Raw genomic sequence first — 23,557 nt, forward strand, 5'->3', positions numbered from 1 at the left:
CGAGGAACAAAGCATCTTAAAAATCGCATTCGAGCATTCTACCAAATTATCCTCTAGTGTCACGGGCTCAAAACTAATAAGAGACTATAATAACATTTGACAGATTTGACAGATTACTATTATTTTTCTCATCTGTATGTTATTTTTTAGAGCAAAGTTAGCTTTCCCGTTGCTAGAGAGGTCAGAGTGCATGTCTGTTTTTCTATATCATTACATTAAGATTAGCAGAACAAAAGAGCCCTTGTGTTTTCAGCTGTGTTTGGCCAATATCCACATTGAAAGAACTTGTTTGTTCAGCAAATGATCAGAATACTGCTCTTTGTAAAAACACGCTAACATTATAATAGGATTGGTCCACAGCAGGTGTACAGTGACAGGAGATATACAGATTATCAGGAACACGCATCATTAGACAGTTTCATGGTATTCGATATTATCAGCCATTAATAATTATGTCAAAAGTATCAGATACTAGTCAATACTAAAACTAGTATCGGAACTAAAACTACTCATTTGAGAAAGTATCAATACTAAAAAAAGTTACAGTGTTGAGTTTGAAATTTTAGTATCCATGACAACACTATCAATAATATATCTTTATGTAATATAAATGATGATCTTTGAGAATTTTGACTAAAACTGCCAAATAAAATATGAAATATAAAATAATATGAAAAGTAATATGAAATATTTAAAAGAAAAATCCACATATGTCCAATGTGATGATACAAATTAGTGACTGACCCTTGAACAACAATTATTACCAAAAATCTGCCAACAAACAGTACATTTTATTTTGAAAAGTGTGAAGCTGTATTTCAATGTTAAAGCAACTATGTCTGTGTAATCCTTCAGTCATCCAGGTCTGATCCACAGCAAAAGACGAAGTTTAAATCTGTCAACTGGACAAATCGTTGTAGGAGTGAAGACATGTCGCTGCTCATCCAAGACGCTTCTTCAGTTCTGGTCAGATTACTGATTTAAGTGATTTACTGAGTTAATGGTTTGCTTAAAGTCTTCCAAAATATGGCATCCAACTTTTTCATATCCGTGGATAGTCAGGTCATGTTACAGGTCAGCTCTTTGGAGTGACGACTCCACTCCCATACTGCACTTAATGTTATTTATACAATGGAAACAACGGTAATGGATGGATGGACAGATGGCCGGATGGATGGATGGACGGACAGATAGATAGATAGATGGCTAGATGGATGGATGGGACAGACAGACAGACAGACAGATAGACAGATAGATAGATAGATAGATAGATAGATAGATAGATAGATAGATAGATAGATAGATAGATAGATAGATAGATAGATAGATAGATAGATAGATAGATAGATAGATACACAGACAGACAGATAGATAGATGGATAGATAGATGGAACAGATAGATGGATGGAAGCTAGATGGATGGATGGATAGATGGATGGGATGGATAGATGGATGGCTGGATGATGGGATGGATAGATGGATGGATGGATGGCTGGGATGGACAGATGGATGGATGGCTAGACAAATGGATGATGGGATGATGGATGAGATAGATAGATGGATGGGATGGATGGCTAGATGGATGGATGGAAGGATACATTGATAGATGGATGTATGGGATAGAAAGATATGCCAGGCTATGGGACATGCAAAGCAACATCTCCATGGAGATGTTAGTAAGTGACAGACTCCCCTCTGGAAAAGTTGCTAATACACCATTGAAAAAAAAAAAAAAAATTAATACCATGCCATCAGTGAGACACAATTACAAGTGAAAATGGACAATAGCTCTGTTCACAACAGACTCCACCACGAGTCAGCGCGTCTCACAGTGAAAACCCTGCTTCCCTCTCATCTCATTTGCAGATTGAAAATATAAGGCCTCAGAAGAACGAGGAACGATAAGAATTCCTGTATTCACAAAAAGGCAAATCATTCCCCAGTATAATCGCCTCAGATACGAACAGGGCTTATCTACAGAATCCTATTGTTCAACTCCACAGGCCCTTAGATACCATTCAGACTGGTTCAGATCTGCTTAGAACTGGTCTACGCTATGTTAGTCCTGCTTCCTTTGTGTTTGGGATACTGCTCTGTATCTCGTATAAAAGGGTTTCAATAGTACTGCAGGTAAGACAGAAAACGTCAAAACTGTTGTGGTTATTGTCTTGGTTCATTCTTTTGGTGGTTTTCAGATGCTAGATTGTGATGATATCATACTCCCAGATGGGGGCAAGAGACAGATTTTCACATTAAATACATTGTACTATGCTATGAAATCTATCTAGAAAGTGAATCCACAAATATTGGACCTGATTATTTTTATTAGTGTATCTAAATTGAATATTATTGGCCTATAGACAGACTTTGGTGCTTAGACTCTGGCAGGTAGTGGAGTCTGTGATGTAATATAGGGAGTGTTGTATATGAATGATTTACAAGGGTTGCATTTTAAACTACTTTTTGGACATGTATGAGGTAAAGTGTATTGCACAAGGACATAACAGCACTTGAAGGTGGAGGGTTTGAACATCTGAACGTCAAGCTCGTAGATGAAAGTTCTAATCACAGAGCCACTGCCATCCCAGTACCATCATTATCACTATCACCCTGGTACATTTGCAGTTTTTGGTCAAAAACACAAAAAAACTGAGATATTATGTGCTGCTTTCAGGGCGCTACTGAGATTTCGAGTAGTTGGTTACATCACACATGACTTCCCTGATCACAGCCAGGTGTTTTTGATTACAAACACCTTCGTAATTGTATCCGTAAATAAAAATATGAACATTAGGCGTCTTCTCTTTCCAAAGTCGCACCCGCTCGTATTAGCAACGAGTTTGATTGACAGCGTTGCTAAGCGCCTGCTCCATGCTAAACCAGCAGTGGGTGTGGGAAGGGGCGTTACCTTCAACAGCCTAACTCCCGAATGGCTCTTTGTTTGCTATGATACTCGTGGTCAGAATTTCAAATATGAAGTTGAAATCAGTTTTCTAGAGGAAAACGCTATGGATGATGTCACACTCACTTAGTTCACCTCTTTATACAGTCTATGGTTTGCCCCCATAAAAAAAATATAACTAGATTTAACTGTGAATTCAGTTTGAAGTCTATATAATTTATGAATAAGAACTAAAACTAACTTATTTTTTGCCATATATTGTGCTCGACTGTTGAGAACCTTCTTGGATTCGTTCAGATGACAGTAATAACTCCTGTCTGCTTAAGGTGACATTTGGGACAAGTTTATGAGTCACTTTACCGACTGGAGCCACCACCCTGCCCTGAGCCCAGAGAAGAGGAATCTACTGCGAACGCTTCTACTGCCTCTCCATAAATCTGAACTGAGGAGGGCAGGAGGGGGGGACGGCATCAGAGGCAAACCAAGCACCTCCATTTTAGAGACTGGAGACTATAGACTGTGAGCTGTGCTATTCAAAGCTCTCAATGGAAGAAGCTGAAGTATTGGTTTGACGTTTGTAAGGATCAATAAATGCTGTGTTGTGAATGGTAAAAACACAATAGTACATATAAAGGGCATGTGAATACTTTGAGATTTGAAAAGACTTGAAAAATGGACTTTGATCAATCAGGACGGTGCAAAATGTATGCAAGCTTTTAAATTCTATATGAGATGGTTACGTGGTTATATATAATCAAAAAGCTGAAAGAAAAAAGATTGCCCTGTACAATGTCCCCATGTATTTGAGAAAAATGTGTCTTACAGATATATTATACAGTGCTAGGAATGCACCGATCCGACAATGGTATCTGATATCGGCACCAATACTCAATCATTTGCTGGGTCGGATATCAGCTTCCAAATATCGGTTCAGTCGATATCCTAGTTTGGTATATAAATTCATTAGTACGACAGCCGTAAATGGCCTTGAAAGTCTTATTATTTTTGTATAAAGCTGCTCTGCCGTTACTTGAGAGAGAAATAACAGCTACACAGCGCATGTCGATTGGCGTTGCCTCATTTTATTTTGTATAAAGAAAATAAAGGCCGTTTTCAGTCTCTGTGCTGTGGTTGACATCGGGTACAGGCAGATACTTAAAGCTATAGTATCGAAATAGGTATCGGAACTGAAAAAGCTGGATTGTTGCATACCTACTCATTGCAGTGAATAATAAGAATGTTCAGAATGCATAAAGAAGTGAGGAACAGCTCTGGACCAAACCATTTAATATTAACTGTCTCTGTTTTTCACATTTTTAAGACAGTAGAAATCATGTACAGCGACTGTAAGCGTAACTTTAAGTGCTTTGTATGTATTTTGGGTTGAGTGTGTTTGATCTAGAACACAGGGAAATGATACTTAACCAAACATAATTAAATTTCCAACTGTAGCACCTATCTAGCACAAAGTGAGCTAGGTGCTACAAAGGAAAGACCCAGGAAGAACATGCAAAGCCACCTGTTGAACTCTTTGTTGCGATGACATTTACGGCGACGTCAGCTCCCATTTTTCTAACCCGGAACTCAGCGGATTTTTTTCTTTTATTAAGTCATTTTAGATGAATATTGTGATTTAAAATGTCCAAGTTATAACATAAAGATCCACCGGTATCATAAGTCGTGTCCCAATTCAACGGCTGCACACTTCAAAGGGCCCGGCTGACGAAGGGTGCTCCTCCGTGTAGCCTCTGTGTACCGCAAAGGCCGCGTCGAAATGGGACGGGCCTATACCACGGAATGTACGTCAACCGTGATGGCTGCATTTTGTCCCGTAGAAGAAGTGACACGGTGCATGAGGGGATATAGAAGGGCAAGAAGTCTGCTTGGATATACCCTTCATTCACAGCCGGTCTCCACGGAAACGGCCGCATTCATGCATGCATGAAATGGGACAGGCCTTGTCACACCGGAAGTGACATAAGTGTCCTTCAAATGCAGCTGTTGAATTGGGACATGGCTATAGATTATAATTATATAGCTGACAAAAGCACAATATGTCCATACTGAAATGAGCAGTTTCCATATTTTTTAATCTAATCCCATGGTTAGGACTCAAGAGTACCTACCTGGAGGATTAGATGCACGCTTTAGATTGAAAAGTTCAATTTATTCCTTAAAACATTCAGTAAATTTGGTCCAGAATGTTTGAAATGCTTTCTTGTCCATGCGAGTGAGACATTAACACGACCGCACTCTCTCCTCTCTCTGCGTTCGCTCGGGGTTTTTGGCTCCGCTCTTCTCTCCTTTGTCCCTGTTCTGTCCCTCCCAGCTTCACTTCATCTAAATCAGCCGTCTCCAGACACCAATGGACCGTTCACCGCCGCTGTCCCCGTTAACAGGCCCTCCTCCCCGGGCACACGAGACAGGGACAGGCCCCTCACCTCTGGATAACCCCAGCACAGAGCCGCAGGGGGCAGACGAACCAGCGGGGGCAGCACCAAAACAAGGTCAGGGCTTTTCTGGAGTTTGTGGTGTTATAATACGGGAGACAGTATTTTTTTACATAACAATAGAAGAAGCAACATGTTAAAGTATTAGTTGCTGTAGAAATTTTAACACTGCAATTGATACAAAAAAAGTCCACGTGGATTTCAAGTAGTTGGTGACATCACATATAACTTCCCTGATTGAAACTAGGTGTTTCTGATTACAAACACCTGGCTGCGGGGGAGAAGTTTGAAATGTGGATACTTGTTAGAACCAATCACACTGTTCCTTATGCCTCTAGACCCCGCCCACATCCTCGCCTCACTCTCTTTGTTAGTCCTCCAGGTACTGCACAATTCAGCAGCTCTATTTTGAACATGGTTGTGGGTGGAGTTAATGTGTTTATGTGTGTGTCACTTTAAGAAAAACTCAATTATAACATGATTAGCTAGATTTGACCATGAATTCAATTTGAAGTCTATATATCTTTCCATATATTCTGCCCCATTGTTGATAACCTTCTTAGATTGGTCAAATCGTGATCTAATTCCTCCGACAATATGGACTAATCTTTTCTTTAAAAAAAAAAAAAAATGCAGCTCTATGGTCAAACAGAGACGCTTTTCCCCGCCCTCATCTCCTATTGGTCAGCCTCAGCAATTCTCTGAGTGAGAATTGGGTGAATTTACGACATCGACATTGCCATATTAGATCATTCTGAATACCAAATTATAATCACTGTTCTTTCATAAGCATAAACCACCATGTTGGATTTGAAGAACGCATCTGATTGGCCGATCCGTCTGTCAATCATGACAATGGGGGCGACAGTAGCTCAGCTGGTAGGGCGTTCGTCCCCTGATCTGAAGTTTGGCGGTTTGAATCCCATAAACATTGATGTAAACATCATCGGTAGAGCAGGCAAATCTGCTGATCCACAGGTTGGCGGTACAATTCTAGCTTCCACAGATGAATGCTGTGGTTGTGTCCTTAGGCAAGACACTCCAGAAGCTCCAAGTGTCTGTGTACACTGTTGTATGAATGGGTGAATGAATGGTTCCTTGATGTAAAGTGTTTTTTGAGTGCCTTGAGGTAGAAAACGTGCCATGTCCATTGGAATTCTGAGAGACACCAGCTCCATCTGGGAGATAATTCTGGACCAGGCAATAGCTAAACTAAACTCTCGGGTTAATATTGTTAGATTTGGGTATTTTTGTATCCTTACCCTCACTTCTAACTTGTAAAATTTAGCACTCCGCCTTGACCGCTCATTAAAACATTTGTATCGTATTGTCTCGAACCGATCCCAACAATTTGTATTTATTTACAACAGCAGTGGTAAAAAAAAACCTTGGGAACAGTCAAAGCAGAACCAGCAGTGTCCAAAATCTTAACTTTAATGTGGTCTGTGAGAAACATACTTACTGGGTGAATGAGATCTTGTCATAGCAAACCCGTGATGGAGTGACTTGTAATGTTTAGCTATTGTGCTAGCATGCCTCATAAAAGTGTTTGTGGTTGAGTTTTGGCACAGATGGCTGGCCGCTGGCAGGGCTCGGAGGCATAGTTCAACAATTTGCCGTGTTATTTGAGAAGAATTTGTGAAACTTAAGTGGAGAGTTGTTGGAACATTTTTGCCATATGACACACATGCTGGTAAACACGGCATCATACCTGAAGCATGACGCATTGTGTTCAGCTGTTTGCCTATTGTTAGTCACGATAAGTAGGCAAATACTGTTTAGGCAATCTTATTTACAGAAAAGAGGCACTGTGGAACATTTTTTTTCTCCAAGAAGATGAAGATGTTGTTGCTTCACTTGGAACAGGGGCATCAGACTCGGGGGGGGGGGGGGGGGGGGTAAAGGGAACCATTTACCTGGGGCCCAGTGCAGGGAGAGGCCCCTCACAAAGGCTCTTATGGGATTTTTCCTTAGATAACATGCAGTGCGGGCCCACCAAGAGTATTTGTACCCAGTGGCCAGAATTTCGTGCTACACCCCTGACATTAAAAGAATGCCTTTAAACGTGTATATACATGGGGTTTGTTCAATTACTGGTGTTTTTATTGCAAAGAAAATGGAAATGCATGCATTCTTACTGATCTGACCAATACCTTAGCCTGGTGGTGCGACCATAGACCGTATAAAGAAGTGGACTAAGTGAATGTGGCGTCACCCACAGAGTTCGGTTCCAGTCAAATGAAGCTCATGGAGGCTAGAGCAGTTACAGGAGCAGATTTGGAGTCAAGCTGCATATTAGGAATTCCAACCAGAAATGTCGTAACAACCAAAAAGCCAATCCAGAGCAAGGCTGTTGAAGGTAACGCCCCTTCGTGCCCGACCGCTGGTTTGGCAGGGAGCGAGCGCTTAGCAACACTGTCAATCTGTCAATCTGTTTTTAATGTTCATATGTTGTTTTCAGGACAAAATAGAGAAATAAAAATAGGATCATGTAGAGCGGATTAATATGAACATTTAAGACCAAAAGTATGTTCATTTATATATACAGTCCATGAATGCCACCGGCTTATCTCCATAGAGATGGGTCACTTTAATGCCATACTGTGAAACATTCCAGAAAAGGCCAGCCCGACCAATGAAGTTACAGCGCAGCTTAAATATTGAGTGAACAATAGACTAACGACTTCAGTATGAACAGTGCATAGTTATCAGGTATTTTTTTTACAGTTTCATGCACTATTACAGATGAACATTCTGACTTTGAGTAGAAGCATTTTTTTTTTTTTAAGAAAGTTTAAAGTCTATTCTTCTGCCAAAAATATCTGTCATAAAACGCTTGGAGACGGCCTGATGATTGCGTGGGCATTTGACAGTGTAAGTGGTGTCCTATTTTGGAGTGAAATAAATGGTCCTTGCTCATAGACTCCTTTCTCTCTTCCCACACACTCTTTCTCCCCCTCCCTATCCTTTTCCTAACCCCTCTCTCTCTCATGTATCGTCCCTCTGTCTGTCCTCCTTCTCCTTCTCTCTGTCCTCCCTTTATCTCTCTCCTTTCTTCAATTTCCCCCTCCTTCTACCCCCTCCCTTCTCCCCTTCCACCTCCCTCTTTATCCCCATCCCTCTGCCTCCCTCCCTTCCCTTCCTCTCTGTTCCACCTTTTTCTCTCTCCGTTCCTCCTCTCTCCCTTTCAATCTCCCTCCCTCCCCCTTGCCTCCTCTCTCCCTCCCTTCTCTTCCTTCCCCTCCCTCTCATCTCTTCACCCTCACTCTCTCTGTCCCATCTTTCTCTCTCCATCCCACCTCTCCCTCTCTCGTCTACTCTCTCCCTACTTCCCTCCCTCTCTATGTTCTACCTTTTTCTCTCTCAGTCCCTCCTCTCTCCCTCTCTGTCTCTTCCTCCTTGATCTCCTTACTTCTCCTTCTCATCTCCTCCCTCCTCTTCCTTCCTTCCCTCTTCCTCTCCCTCCCTCCTCCTTTCTCTCTCCTCCCTCCCACCTTTCACTCACTCCATCCCTCCTCTCTCACTCTCCTCTCTACCTCCTTCTCTCCTTCCTACCTCTCTCTCCCTCCAACTTTCTTTCTCTTCATCCCTCCTCTCTCCTTCTCGTCTCCTCTCTTCCTCCCTCCCTCTCTATTTCCTACCTTTTTCTCTCTCAGTCCCTCCTCTCTACCTCTCATTTCCTCTCTCCCTCCCTCTCTCCTTCCTTCATCTCCTTACTTCTCCTTCTCATCTCTCTTCTTCCTCCCTCCCTGTCTCTTCTCTTCCCACCTTTCTCTCTCTCCATCCCTCCTGTCTCACTCTCATCTCCTCTCTACCTCCCGTCTCCTCCCCCTCTCTCCTCTTCCCTCCCTCCCTCTCTCCATCTGTCAGTTGCTTCTCAGGAAGTGACTCTCTCAGTATCTGTGATGTGTATCTCACTTGAGCAGCTCCACAGCCCCACAACATGGACGCCGGCCCCTGCAGAAACACACTTCCACTCCACACATAGACATACACATATATTTTTACACAAGATCTATAAAGGGTGTAAAAATATATATAAAATAGGCCGCACTTGTCTACAATTAAATGCATGTAAAATATTTCACACGGACTAAATACTTACCCTCCTAATTCATTTGGTGTTAAATTTTGCACCAAATATCTGATGATGTGGGAGCATATTTATCTGATTATAGATTCAGTTAGAATGCATTTTCTCTCATTTCTGAAATAATGCAAATGCTGTTGCTGCGTTGCATAGTTATATCAGGGCTGCTTGTCTAAAATACCTAAATTACTCACAGTTCAAAAATGTAAGAGGTTTTCCACCGTCTTACCTCTATATAAATCAGACATAGGCAAACTACGGCCCGGGGGCTACACAAGGCCCTTTGGGCTTATTAATCGGGTCCGCCGAATGTGACCAAATTATATTAAAATAGTAAAGGGTAAACATTTACACTGAAGTCCGATCAATGCCTGTACGTCTAATATGCCAAGAAACTGTCGCGGTTTTCAAAGAGTACAATATCAGCCGTCACTTTGCTGCAACTCAGAGGTTGGCAGCTAATTTACAGATTTAATTAATGCATTTGAAAAACAATTTGTACAATGAGCCTTGCATATTCATGCTTTACTACATGTTACAGGCCAAATCTCTAATGCAATATACTGTATATACATAAATATATATCCTGGCCCGGCCCCTCTGTCAAATTTTAGAACCCATTGTGGCCCGTAGGTCAAAAACCCCTGATATAGGTGGTATTGCTTTTTGTTTAGAATGTTCCACAGTATGGTATTAAATGTAATCTTCACACCAACAGGCTAAGTTACAGGTCAAATCTGTGGAGTCGACCCTACTCACAACAAACAAAAGTATATTTGAGCTAGATGTCTGTGTAATCCCTGAGTCGTCCAGATCTGATCCATAGTAAAAGCCAAAAATCTGTCAGCTGGACAAAAAGATGTGAAGACGTTTCACTGCTCACTACTTGGATGAGCAGCAAAACATCTTCGCTCGTACATCTTTTTGTGAAGTTGACAGATTTTACTTTGGCTTTTACTATATTTGAGCAATCAATATACATACGGTAATTCTCACTAGATGCTAGATCAGTTTTAAACATGCTGTGGAACATTTTTGCAAAACAACAACATCTCCATGGAGACGCACAGATGGCAGAAAAGTTACATAGTGCACTTTTAATATACTGCATAGTGAAGAATTGTGAAGTGAAGTGATAGCTGTAAGATTAGAGCTGTTTGTAGTGTTGACTTATGAAAAATGCATGATTATATAACAGAGCAGTATCAGATAGTGCAGAGTATGACAGTTATGAGGAAGTTATAAATCTCCCATAAGTGTAGATCTGATCTGCTCCTCTGCGATGTGTGATGTTAAACAGTAACTGCAGTCAACAGTACTACCACAGAATACTTCACATTCCTCCTCCATGTTTACTCACTTTGTCAGATATTAACTCAACGTGGGCTCTTTCAAAAGTACACAGACTTCAAAATGGCGACCCGACCAGCGCGCAGTGATCCAAGGAGACGTTTTTTAGTCGTTTTTTTCAAGTTTAGTCATAAAAATAGGCTAATATTCTAAAGACGCATTGGTAAAACTTTATAACTACATAATTGACCAAAGACTATTATGTAAAATGGACTTTCCAGAGCATTTAACCATGTTTTGATACACATCTCAATACATGGATCATGATATCGATTCAATTTCAATATTTTCTGAGTCGCAGGGAAAAAACAAACCCAAAACATTCTCAGTGGATTGCTGATATTAACATGAAACAGCAGGAGAACATTTTTAATTTTTATTTTTATAATAGACTCTTAATATAGCCTCCCAGGAGAGTTACACTATCAGACTTCCTTTTTTGATGATGATTTTGTGGCTTATTTCTTTTGTTTTCCTGCCGAGTCTGACTTTCCTCTCACTATGTTTACATGCCTGTGTCCGCACCGCTCGCCCTCGTCGGTGACATTAGCTCCTCCCACACTCCCCCCTGCTCCTCCCACAGACGCACGCCGCTCTCCTGTCTTCTTTCGGAACACTCAAATGATGTCTCAACGGACTGTTTTCTGACTAAAACTGAAAAAAAGATTGCATATATCTCGAGTCATTTCCTGTGTTCATTACGAGCTCATTTGGTTAAGTTCATATTTTTGTCATTCGGCGTCTATCAGCATAAAATAACAGATAAAACGCATCTTTGTTAGAATATTTCAGCTGTAAGTCTGTACGGAGCTGTGTACTTGCGTTTTATATTTAAGACATCATTGGTCCAATTTACCCGCTTTCTTAATTGGTGATACATGCAAGGATTTGGCAGCATGATGTTAAAATTTTTGCACAAATAAAAAAAAATCTGCTGCAACTATCCATAGGGGGCGCCAAACAACTACACGGCGCTTTGTTGTAATGACATTTACGCCGACGTCAGCTCCCATTGGGCACCGCAGTTTTCTAACACGGAAGTCAACGGGTTTGTTTCTTTTTTTTAAGTCATTTTCGATCAATACTGCAAATATAAAATGTGGCAATATTAGATTCACTATTTGTACAAAATGTTAATTTGAAAAACGTTGATGCTTTTTGTTGAGTAAAAGATATAAAAGTACAAATATAGTTTACCTTTTCGCTCAAATTTCTTAAAGACTTCAAAATGAATACAGTATCGTAAAATATACGTTCCGTTGTGAAAAAGGCCTTCTCAAAACTTTTAAGCGTTCCATTCAATTATGCCAGATGCCCTTCCTGACTCAATGCATGACCATGACACTTAATTCAAAAGACTGCAAGGAAATAGGATTTAAATAGTCCATAGTTTGACACAAAATAACTATATTAGCATCAACAATTTATATTATTATTATTATTTATTCTGAATACTAATTATTATTAATAGCTATTTGTTTCTTGCTCATTTGTAGTGTCCTCAAACTACCATTCATCAACATCAAACCAAGTAATTTTGGTCAGTGACTCACATCCTCTGACAGGAAGTAGAAAGCTCTCACTTCCTCCTTCGTGTACATGTAGCATTTATCAGAGCACCGTGCACCATGTGACTGGATCATGTGACCTTATCATTGGCTAACAGGGCCTTAAATGAGTCTTCAAGCTTCTGTCTCACACTCCACTGGCCACACGACATCCAACATCTGTAGCACCTAATTCTACTCAATACATGGACTGACAGGGCTCCCACGCAGCCGCGGAAAATCAATGGGATCGCCAGAGTAGGATAATATATGTATAACACAATTACAACAGCAGGAACGCCAAGAGGGGATCAAACTGGCCAGCTTAGAGTTAGTGGGCAGGTGATTTTTTAATACTATGATGAAGAAATGTGTTATTGTCATGATCTTACTGGTTTTTAAGTGAAGTGGCACTGACAACAAGATGGATGCAATAAATGTCGAGGAGGGGTGGGACCATCTGAATGTCTCATTAGATAAGGTGGTGTGGTTCATAAAGTATATTTATTTGAAGTTAGAAAATGAGAAATACTTGTCCTAAGGCAGGGGTATCCAAACTTTTCTCATTAATGACCACATATAAAAACACAAACAAAGCTGAGGGCTGATTGAGGGCCATACACTGGTCGCCATTACAGTGAATACTTCAAATCTGTGTTATTATTACAAGTTAGACTGAAGCACTAGACCTTGATTCATGCTCTCATCCTCAATGGGATTAAATATTTAAAATATTATTATAGATTAAATATTCCATATGGGCTTGATAAAGTAGATTTTCAGAAATGTACAGTAAAAAGTACTGTTCAAGGTAATATAGGGTCAATTCATCTGGAAGCTTGAGGGCCAAGAAAAATTGGTCTGAGGACCGTATTTGGCCCCCGGGCCACAGTTTGGGGATGCCTGTCCTAAGGTGACCAAAAGCATCTTTAATAAAGCTGTAGTCGACTAAAGAAATTGGATTAAAGACACATCCTGCCAATCAGTTAGTTGAGTAAAAAGAGGGCGTGGCAAAAGCGCTTAAGTATCTGTATATATCCCAAACTGCACTCACAGGACTACACCTGCAGGGGGAGTTCATGCAAAAAGTATTATTTATGTAGAAAAAACTACTAGGAAACAATGTATTTATATAAAGGCAGATCAAACTTGTGAATTCTGCCTTTTCACATATAAATACTCAAAAAACCCAAATCTTCAACTCACTCACTTCTTTCGGCTGTTGTCCCATATAAATCCTTATGATCTAAATAAAATAAGTAGTTGAATAATACAAATTTAAGACTTCATCGACCGATTAATCGACTAAACAAAAGGGAATTAAAACCACAAGAATGCATATGTATGTCTCTTTAGATATTTGGAAAACAATCATAGTAAAGTCACCTATGTCTTGCCTATCAGGACTACTATTTGATCTCGTCCTGAGCGTCTGATGCAGAGGCTTTTGTCCCACATTTGACTCCGTACCCTTCAAAAGGTTAGGCCAGAATCATGACCTTTAGAGCCATTCAAGTGTGTCCTGGTTGTGTACAGCTGACATTTCACACATTACATCTGCACACAGCCGCAACAGTGAGCCAACCTGCTGCTCAGAACGAGGGCTGTAAAAGCATCGAAAATCAGACACTAATCCATACTAAAAGCAGCATCAAAAAAATAGATACTCAATAAAATTTTCAAGTATTGATACTGAAAAAATCCCATAAATATGACAAAATTTCACCTTTCTAGAACCGTCCAACACTGCTTAATCTGCAAAAACACAATGGTAGATTTGGTATCAGTTATATTAACAATGACAAATAAATCTAAATCTATCTATATTTATTATAAAGAAGCATTTTATGGAGCTAAATTATTCAGAGCTAGATGTACCGGCGTGGGCATGTTAGCTTATTTTGTATTTTCTACGTTTTTTTAATCATTATAATATCAAATTAGTATCACATCTCACACCTGCACAGCCAGAGCCACGGCCCAGTGACGTCACCACACGCTGCTGTTTGTTTACATGGATCTATTACGACCGCAGCAGAGAAAATAAGCCCAGCGACATCAAATAAGTCTTAAACAGTGAGTCAGATATGAGTCCTGCTGCGACACTCCTCTGTGAGTTTATGGATTAAACAGCAGTGCGGAGCAGCGACGACAACAAGAGACGAGGCTTCAAAACTTCTGTCTGTCACGGTCCTTACTGAAGGTGAGCGCGGGCTTGCCGTGACTTTCGGAGCAGAGTTCATTCAGTTTTTCCTCTCCGTGCACAACACAGGCCTCGTAAAAAAATCATAAATGGTGTCTAAAAGTCCTACGAGAACAGTGCCCCCTCCTTTTGCACACACACTACTGCGCTTTAGGGCTGTCTGTGCCTGGGCATAGTTCAGTTGGGCCTGTGTGAGTGGACCCTGATATGCTTTGAAGGATATTTTATGGAAAGTAAGTATGGATTAATCAAAGTAATCGATATATTACTTGATTACTAAAATAATCGATAGCTGCAGTTTAGTGTTGTGACAGCACTACTCAGAACACACACACTAATGTTTTAATATTATTATTGGCCTGGTAAAATGAATGAATGAGTGAGTATAGTTATGAAGTTAAAACTAGTTTTGACATTCAGTTTCAGGTTTGAGTCTCCATTCTCTTTTATTTATTTTTTCCTTTTCCTTTCTTCCCTTATAATTTTTCTTCCTTTGCTTTTGTCTTTTTTCCTCTTTTCCTTTCCTTCCTCTCTCCTTTTTTCTTCTTTTTCCCCCTTTTATTTCTCTTTTTTCTCTTCTTTTCTTCTTTTTTTTTTTGAACTGGCAACCTTTGGATCAGTGGACAAACAAACTTTCACTTTTGAATTTTTTGCACTCTGTACTTTTACTACTACTACTAACTACCTCACTGTAGCAATGTGTAAATGACGATAATTTACGATAATTTTTAGCAGCAGCAGCAGTAGCGGTGAGTCAACCTGTAGAAAAACACGTCACATGACTCCCAAGACAAACCCGATTGGTCGAGAGGTGAAATCATTTGAAACCATGATTGAAGAGCCTAAAGACGTGTAATAATAATTCTCCTGTCAACACAGCGGCTTCCTGTCCACATATACTTTTATGGATCGCCATGGTAACACTTCATCACGACACACTCAGCGAAAGATGAACTGCGCCGGAGGTGGTATTTATGAGGAGCAATTTCTAAACAGACAGATTGTTGCCATGGTGATGTTGTGGCATGAGTCATACAATGGTTAACCACAGAAATGATACTCAGGAAGAGATTATTAAAACAATACAAATATAGACCTATCTGATAATGATAATGGGTTTATAATTGCAATTTGTAAATTAGCATCTTTCATGTTTGTTTGAACCAAGTTAATTACGCTGCATTTTACACCTGACTTGCCAGATGGTGGGATGTGCAGATAAGCTTGGAGGGTCACCAGAACTTGTTTGTTTAGTATTCAAAGAAGACATATTGTGCTTGTGTCTGATATGGAGTTGTAATTCATGACACCCGTGGATCATTATGTTCTAATTTTCACATTTCAAATCACAATATTCATCTAAAACGACTTAATAAAAGAAAGAAATCTGCCTTAGAAAATGGTGGTGCCCAATGGGAGCTGACGTCGGCGTAAACGTCGTCGCAACAAAGAGCCGTGGAGCTGTCGGCGCCTCCTATGGACAGCTGCAGATCACACTAGCGACCAACGCTGCCGAATCCTACGAGTATCACCGATTAAGAAAACTGAAGAATGAATAGGTACGTCACAGTGGGCGTGTACCGGTGGCGTCTTGAAAATAAGTGATTAAACATGCATGAATCACTCCAAATACAACTTCGAGAGGGTAAATGAGAAGAGGACACAACTATAACACGGCTAAAAGCTCTGAAACGCTGCTAAAAGGTGCTAAGAAACTATTGTAGCCACAGTTGCAAGGGCCAAACTAACAGAAGCGAGGCTGCTAATCTGTGCCATGTACCCCTCAGACACTCACACACCACATTCATACTAGACAGGATGGGTGACACGTCTTGCCTAAGGACACAACGACAGAACTGGGAATCGCTGCAGCCCAAAGTCTTTTATGGCCAACCAGGAATTTCATGTTTTCAATCAAACCAAAAACTAGCCCATAATTTCACTTACATAAAACCTAAAATTTACATTATGATTAATTTTAGTGATGAAGACATAACATCGCTTTAGTCTGGCCTCAGTTCAGTTCATAAAAACTTACTAAAGTACTACTAAAAGTAATTTGCTGATATGACTTTCGTAACAACTTTTTTTCAAGTAACCAGTATGTTTGTCCAAAGGTGTTGTGCACTTTGTACAGCTTTCATAAGACGTATATTTTCTTCCAGCGAGCCGACGTAATGACAGCTTTGTGCTCCCTTTACATTGTCTGTAGAGCCATAGCAGTGGGAACCAGGCCTTCTGTTTGAATGTGTTATCTGGACCGGGACTACTCGGTAAACAGTTGAAAGTGGGACATTTGGTGGGAAATACAAGCAGTACTTCACTTTCCTGACATCATAACAGACAATTGGGTTCCACTGGTTTGTAAAGGTGCATTATGTAACTTTTTAGCACATGCTTGCCTCTATGGAGATTTTATTGCTTTGCCTGATATTGGATGTTGTGGATGGTGTTGGATTTGTATAGTTTGCATGTATACAATTACAGGTGTGTGTTGAAAAAGAACAATATACATTCTTAACTGTGAGTGGGGTCGCCTCTTCACAGACCTGATCTATAATTTGGTCTGGTATTCGGGGAAAATTTAAAGCCATGGAATATTCAAGGCAGCAGGTGGTGGACTCTCCATTTCCACCAAACATAATGCGTCTTTAAAGGTCCTATATTACGCAAAATTGGCTGTTATAATGTTGTTACCTCCTCAAAAACAGACCTGGAGTTGTGTTTTGTTTCATTCACACATGTTTGAGTAAATCTCCAAAGCTCAAAATGCGGTTTTCCACCACAAAGTAGTAGTTTTCAAGCTAACGGCTACAATTTATCTTTAGTTCAGTAGAGATATGCATTCATCCAGGGCTGAAATCATCCAACTGACTCTAGTGAAGGTGTGTGGAGTTTAAAAACACAGTGGAGCACTTCCTGTATCACCACATGACATCATAAGGTGGAACAGAGTGTTTTCTGTTTGGTCTGTTTGTGATGAGAAAACAAAATTATAACAAGGATCAAAAAATTGCGTAATTTGGGCCCTTTAAGTGTTTCTTTCTTAACATACTATAAATAGAAACTGGGACCAAAATGTAAAATACTGCATTAACAAAACATTACACAGCATTACCAAAAAACAAAACAAAATCCAACCAAAGTGTTACTATTAACTCAGCTATCCCACTAAGCCAAAGGTTGATGGTCCAATCCCCATTACAAACATACATCGCATATCATTTGTGGAGCTTATGAGCAAGCATTTCTGGTAACTTTATTAAAAACGCTATATAAAATCGACACATTTATCACAAACAGCTGTAACAATAGGCATAATGATAATAACTGATATAATAATTACCATCACCAGTTTGTCTAACAGCTTGATATTTGCTTTTGCATCAGGGAATCAAACCTGAGAGCAAGCAGCACCTTCCTCGCTTGCCGCAGTTTTTTCAGTAGCGTACCATTTACAACTATTTCGAGTCAAAAATCTGGAAAATACAGTCGAACAATCAAATCTTTTACAAATTAATGCAATTTCCCTCCAATTTTAAGTCTTTTCAGTCTTTTTTTTTGTTGTATCCAAGACTCCAACTCAACACAGCCCCATTCTTTCACATCCTCCATTTTTCCACCACTAAAAAACCCTGTATTCAAACCACAGGTATCCACCATATTAGAACCACGAGCATGTCACTATTTCTCTCCCCAAACGCAGTGGATATCTCTCCCAGGAACCGTGGAACAGCTCAGACACGGCCACATGAACTGCACACATATGATAGACTGATGCGCGCTTTTCCCTGTGATCAATAATGCATGGAGAGGGAGCACGAGCGCGGGATGCTGAGGCCGAACACACCCCTTTTTCAGGCGCGTGCACGTGAGGACCGTCTACAAGCGCGCGACGTGCACGGGCCACATCTCCATTACACCCATACAGTTTTTTACTTGCATGAACCACACCATGAAACGGCATCTTTATGGTTCATGGAGTTCACGTCATGGGTCGCAACTGACATTTAAACATTTTCAGTCTCAAAAATCTCAAATGTACTTTTATTTATTTTGGGTTAAATGGTAAATAATGAAACCAACACATGATTTTGTTGAAGTCAGGCAGTTTTTAAACAATACAGTTATCAGTATAATCCATAGCACTCAAATGCGTAATATCATTTTATCACGCAATTGTGCGAAATCGAACTACCGACCATAAATCATTTTACAGCACGCTTTGTCTTTGCTGTGGGTATTCAATAAGACAAAAGAAGCGCTCATAGCCAATAAACCCACCCAAAAACCGTCTCCAAAGCATTTTACGCGCATTACGCACACACGGACATGGCTCACCGTCTGGCGTGTGGCTGTACGCTGCGTCCTGCACTGTCCCCCTCGGCTTCGAGTGGCTTTCCTCCGCGGTTTGTGGTTCCTCCGCTGATGCTGCTGCAGCTGCCTGTACCGCTGATGCCCGCCCGTCTCTCGGTTTCTGCCTGCCTCTGCGCGCGCACCCACTCCAACGCACGCACGCACGCTCCCTGCTCGTGCACGTGCTGATAGAGTTAGAAAAAAAAAAATCATGTCAAATCCAGAGTAAGTTGAGTTGTAGACGTGACAAGTGTGTGGGGTGTTGGGTTGTTCGTGCGTAATTGTGATTTTATGAAAATAGTTTATTATATTAATATTTTAAGCCTCAAAGCTTTTGTCACGTGATATTTTAGCAGCGTAATGTCATGTTTGCGGTTTGTGTCCAAGTTCATGTATTTTCTGTTTGCTTTGTTATACTGACAGCCATGCCTCTGGTCTCCGCGTGTGGATTTATACAGTTTGTTGCCCCAGCGCGCCCTCTGCTGTTCACTGTGAACAAGTGAACAATAATATGTATGTAATAATATATGTTTTTTGTCACGGTGTGAAAATGCATTTTGAGATAACAGCCTTTTACTTTGCAGTTTCTCATAGACATCTGGATCTAAATGTATTCAGAAAACTTTACCACAACCCTTCATGACTCATGACTGATGCATTATATGAACTTGTGATAAACAAAAAGCTGTTTCTTTGTGCTGAAGTGTTGAAGTGATTGGTGCTTGCCAGGTGGGCCAATGGCTCAGATTGTCAGCCTTGCTTTTGTCAGTTTGCCCCAGGGCAGCAGTGGCTACAGAAGTGACAGGGTACACCGGACACTGCCAGGGACAGACCCAGACTGCAGAGCATTGAGCACTTTGAAGAGGTGAACCCTTCTTTCTAGGAGCTGTACATCTTCAGGACTCAGGGGGAGCAGGTTGGATCACAGCTGACCCTTGTCACCCTGGACATGGACTATTTGAGTCACTCCCCTCGGGCAGGAGGCTACAGTCCACTCAGACCAGAACCTCTTGCCACAAGAACAGTTCCCCCTTTGATGTTGAATACATTAACATTTTATAACACTGGTCACTTTAAACAACTTACCTGAACTATAATGAATCTACTGGCACTCACAGCTTTTGCATTGTGTTGTTCTGCTCTACTGTATATTTAGAACTTTTAATGCATGCCTGTATTTGTATTCTATCACAGTTTATATAATTATTCTTTGTTTCATGTTGCACCATAACAAGGCCTGAAGCGAGTTCCTGTTTATGAATTTTGTCCTCTGACATTGGCATGAACACTTCTTCTAGTATTTGGTGTTTATTCTTCATACAGGGAGCGGAGACGCTGCAGTGGACGTGTTGTTTGGCTACAAACACACAGACACTGCAGGAGCATTTCCATGAAACTGATCTGACTTATCAAACATCTGAAAAGTCAAAACACAGGAAGTCTGTGTCTTCCTCTTCCTGTTTGGGGAAAGATGGGAGAATTTGTCCAGTTACCAAATGCCAAGTCAAACTAGAATACCCTGTAGAATACCTGTATCAAGTTTCCATCAGAGCTTTATCCAAAAGTCTGGGTTCATTATTATTGGTTATTGGTTCAAATATATTAAGTCGATTTGTTTATTGACAACATTTAAAAGATCATTTTAAACTGTCTGCCATTTGGTATCACAGTTGTAATTACCTCAATCTTCTCACAGTTAAAATGATCTTCTGGTCTTTTAAAAACATGGGGATTTCAATTCACAAAGTAATCACAACAATGGGCGTTTTATTTTATTCTAAAGTCACAGTATGTAACTTATGTTGAACCATGAGTGAGGAACATGTTCTGATTGACCTGTAAACTCCACTCTGACACTTCTCATCAAAGAAACATAAGTCTGTGTTTTTTGGCCAGTAGCTCCTCCAAAACCTCTCATTTACATCTGAAATGCATGGGATTCTACGATTATTTTAATGTTCAGATATCAGTCTTCTCTCAAATGGTCATGCTCCTGGACAGACTGGGTTAGGCTTAGGGTAGAGGTTAGAGTAGGGTAAGGGGTTAGCGTAGGGTTAGGGTACAGTAAGGGATCAGAAATTTGACAGAGGGGCCGAGTCAGGATATACAGATGTATATATTACATTAGTGATTTGACCTGTAACATGTAGCAAAGCATGAATATGCAAGACTTATTGTACAAATTGTTTTCCAAATGCATTAATTAAATTAATAATGAATTTATTAAACCTCAGTTAAATAAACACAGCAGAAAAACTCACAATCAGTTTTATCAAGTGCCAAAAGATGCCAACAACTTGTTGAAAAGGTTTACCCTTATTTTAATGTAACTTGGTCTAGTTTGGCGGGCCGGATTAATAAGGCCAAAGGGCCATGTGTGGCCCCCGAGCCGTAGTTTGCCCATGTCTGGGTTAGACCCTCTATGTAGAATTTCAGTGCTTATTTTTTATTTTATATATATATATATATATATATATATATATATATATATATATATATATATATATTATATATATATATATATATATATATATATATATATATATATATATATATATATATATATATGTATATGTATGATATTTCTGAAATGATTAAATTATTTTTTCCACCATGAATCACTACATTTACATCAGAACTGAAGAAGTGGCTTGGATGAGCAGTGAAACATCTTCATTCTTACAATGATTTGTCCAATTCATTTTTTTGCTAGGGGTTAGGGTTAGGGGTTAAGATTAGGGTAAGGGGTTAGGTTAGGGTAGTGTAGGGTTAGGCTTAAACTTGGTTTAGGGGTAGGTTTAAGGGTTAAAGTTAGGGCTAGCTGAGGTCAGGGTAGTGTTAGGGTTTAGGGGTTAGAGGTGGATGACATTCATTTTGATAGCAAGTCTAATCACAACAATTACTCTGAAAAATTGCTATTTCTATGTTTCATGTAGAATTTCAGTGCTTCAATTTTTTTATTTTATGTATTTATATATATTTTAGATTTTACTGAAATTATTTCATTATTTTTTCCACTGTCATTGAGTAAATTTACATCAATACAAGGGAAAAAATCTATTCAAAACCCCCTAAATGAAAGGTTTTAGAGTGCTCTTTATAAAGAACTAAACAAACTACTTCCTGGTTCTTTTTCAACAATTATTTTTCAAACAGCTACTTTTACAATTCACTGTGCGGTGCAACGGGACAAGGTGGTGGCACCATCAGCCAAGTTACAGGTCAGATCTATGGAGCGGCTACCCCACTCACAGTTAGAATGCATGTTTTTCAAGTTTTTGAGCAACACCTGTAACTGAATAGCTGCATGTTAGATGTTGGATTAATGCTACACTGTGGAGCATTCTACGCAGTCTCTCTTACACCTTTACACTGAACTGACAATATTTTGAGGATATGGTTAAAACTACTTGTTCTCATTATGGGCTGTGGCTTTTGTGTGGTTTGGAGTTGATCCGATTATGATCTGTACACTCACATCATGGTAATGTGTCTCTCATGTGAGGACAAAATTCAAGTCCCCATGACGTAAATCCTTTATTATTACATCAACAACATGCCTTAAAGGGCCCATATTATGCTGTTCTGATCTATGTTATAACATTGTTTCCTCATCAGAAGCATACACCATGTTGTCTTTTGTTACATTCACACATGTTTAACACACACGTTTTCTCAAATGTTAAAGGGCCCGTATTACATTACATTCTAATCTCTGTTATTATTTTCTGATCTCTGTTATAATGTTTCCTCATCACAAACAGACCTGGAGTTGTGTTTTGTTTCATTCACACATGTTTAACACACAAAACTGCATATTTAGGCTAAAAGTGCTGCACTGTGTTTTTAAACTCCACACACCTTAACTAGACTCATTTGGATAATTTCAGCTCTGAAATTGCCAGTTTGTACTAAACTAAACGTAAAAGGAGCTATTAACTCGAGAACTGCCACTTCATGACATTACAAGGTGGAACAGAGCATTTTGAGCTTTGGAGATGTAGACAGACAATAAAGGGTTACACAAATGTATGAATGAAACAAAACACAACTCCAGACATGTTTTTGATGATGTAACAGCATTATAACATCTTTGTCTCACTGCAGCAGGTGAATATGGACCAGTGGATTCACTCTGCCACTGCATCCAACAGATCAGTGTGTGGAGGGAAAACAACTTTCTCCAGCTAAACTCATACAAGACTAAAGTCATCATCTTTGGCCCACAGAAACAAAGAGAAAGTGTCGGCAGCCACCTCCAGTCACTCTCTAAAACCTAGAACAATCTTCCTGAAGATGTGAGACAGGCCTCTACTTAGACAATGTTTAAATCCAGGTTCAAAACTGTTCTGTTTAGCTGTGCATATGACTGAAAGGATTTTATTCTGCACTCTTCTGTTTTAATGTTAATTTTATGATGATTATTTGTGATTATTTATGTTTTGATTTGTGTGATATTAATGTCTTTCTTATTCTGTAAAGCACTTTGAATTACTTTGTGTACAAACTGTGCTATACAAATAAACTTGCCTTATCTTGCCATGGCTTAAATCACACAAGAATCAATTTTTGCATAATACAGTATCTTCAAAGTTCAGATATGGGTTAAGGTTAGAGTTTAGGTCAGGCAAGTAGTGACTAGTGTTAAAGCCATAGTAT

General features: G+C 39.8%; 1 protein-coding gene across 1 annotated transcript in view; it reads right to left on the reverse strand.

The window, feature by feature from the left end:
• The window catches only part of basp1 (brain abundant, membrane attached signal protein 1), a 44,210-nt gene extending 25,173 nt beyond the window's left edge, over positions 1–19,037 (reverse strand). The window contains exon 1 of the mRNA XM_033982900.2: positions 18,884–19,037. The gene's annotated coding sequence lies outside the window, so the exon portion shown is untranslated. The remainder of the gene's footprint in view (positions 1–18,883) is intronic.
• Between the last annotated feature and the right edge of the window lie 4,520 nt (positions 19,038–23,557).

This window comes from Periophthalmus magnuspinnatus, chromosome 17 (assembly GCF_009829125.3).
Source record: "Periophthalmus magnuspinnatus isolate fPerMag1 chromosome 17, fPerMag1.2.pri, whole genome shotgun sequence".
NCBI lineage: Eukaryota > Metazoa > Chordata > Actinopteri > Gobiiformes > Gobiidae > Periophthalmus > Periophthalmus magnuspinnatus.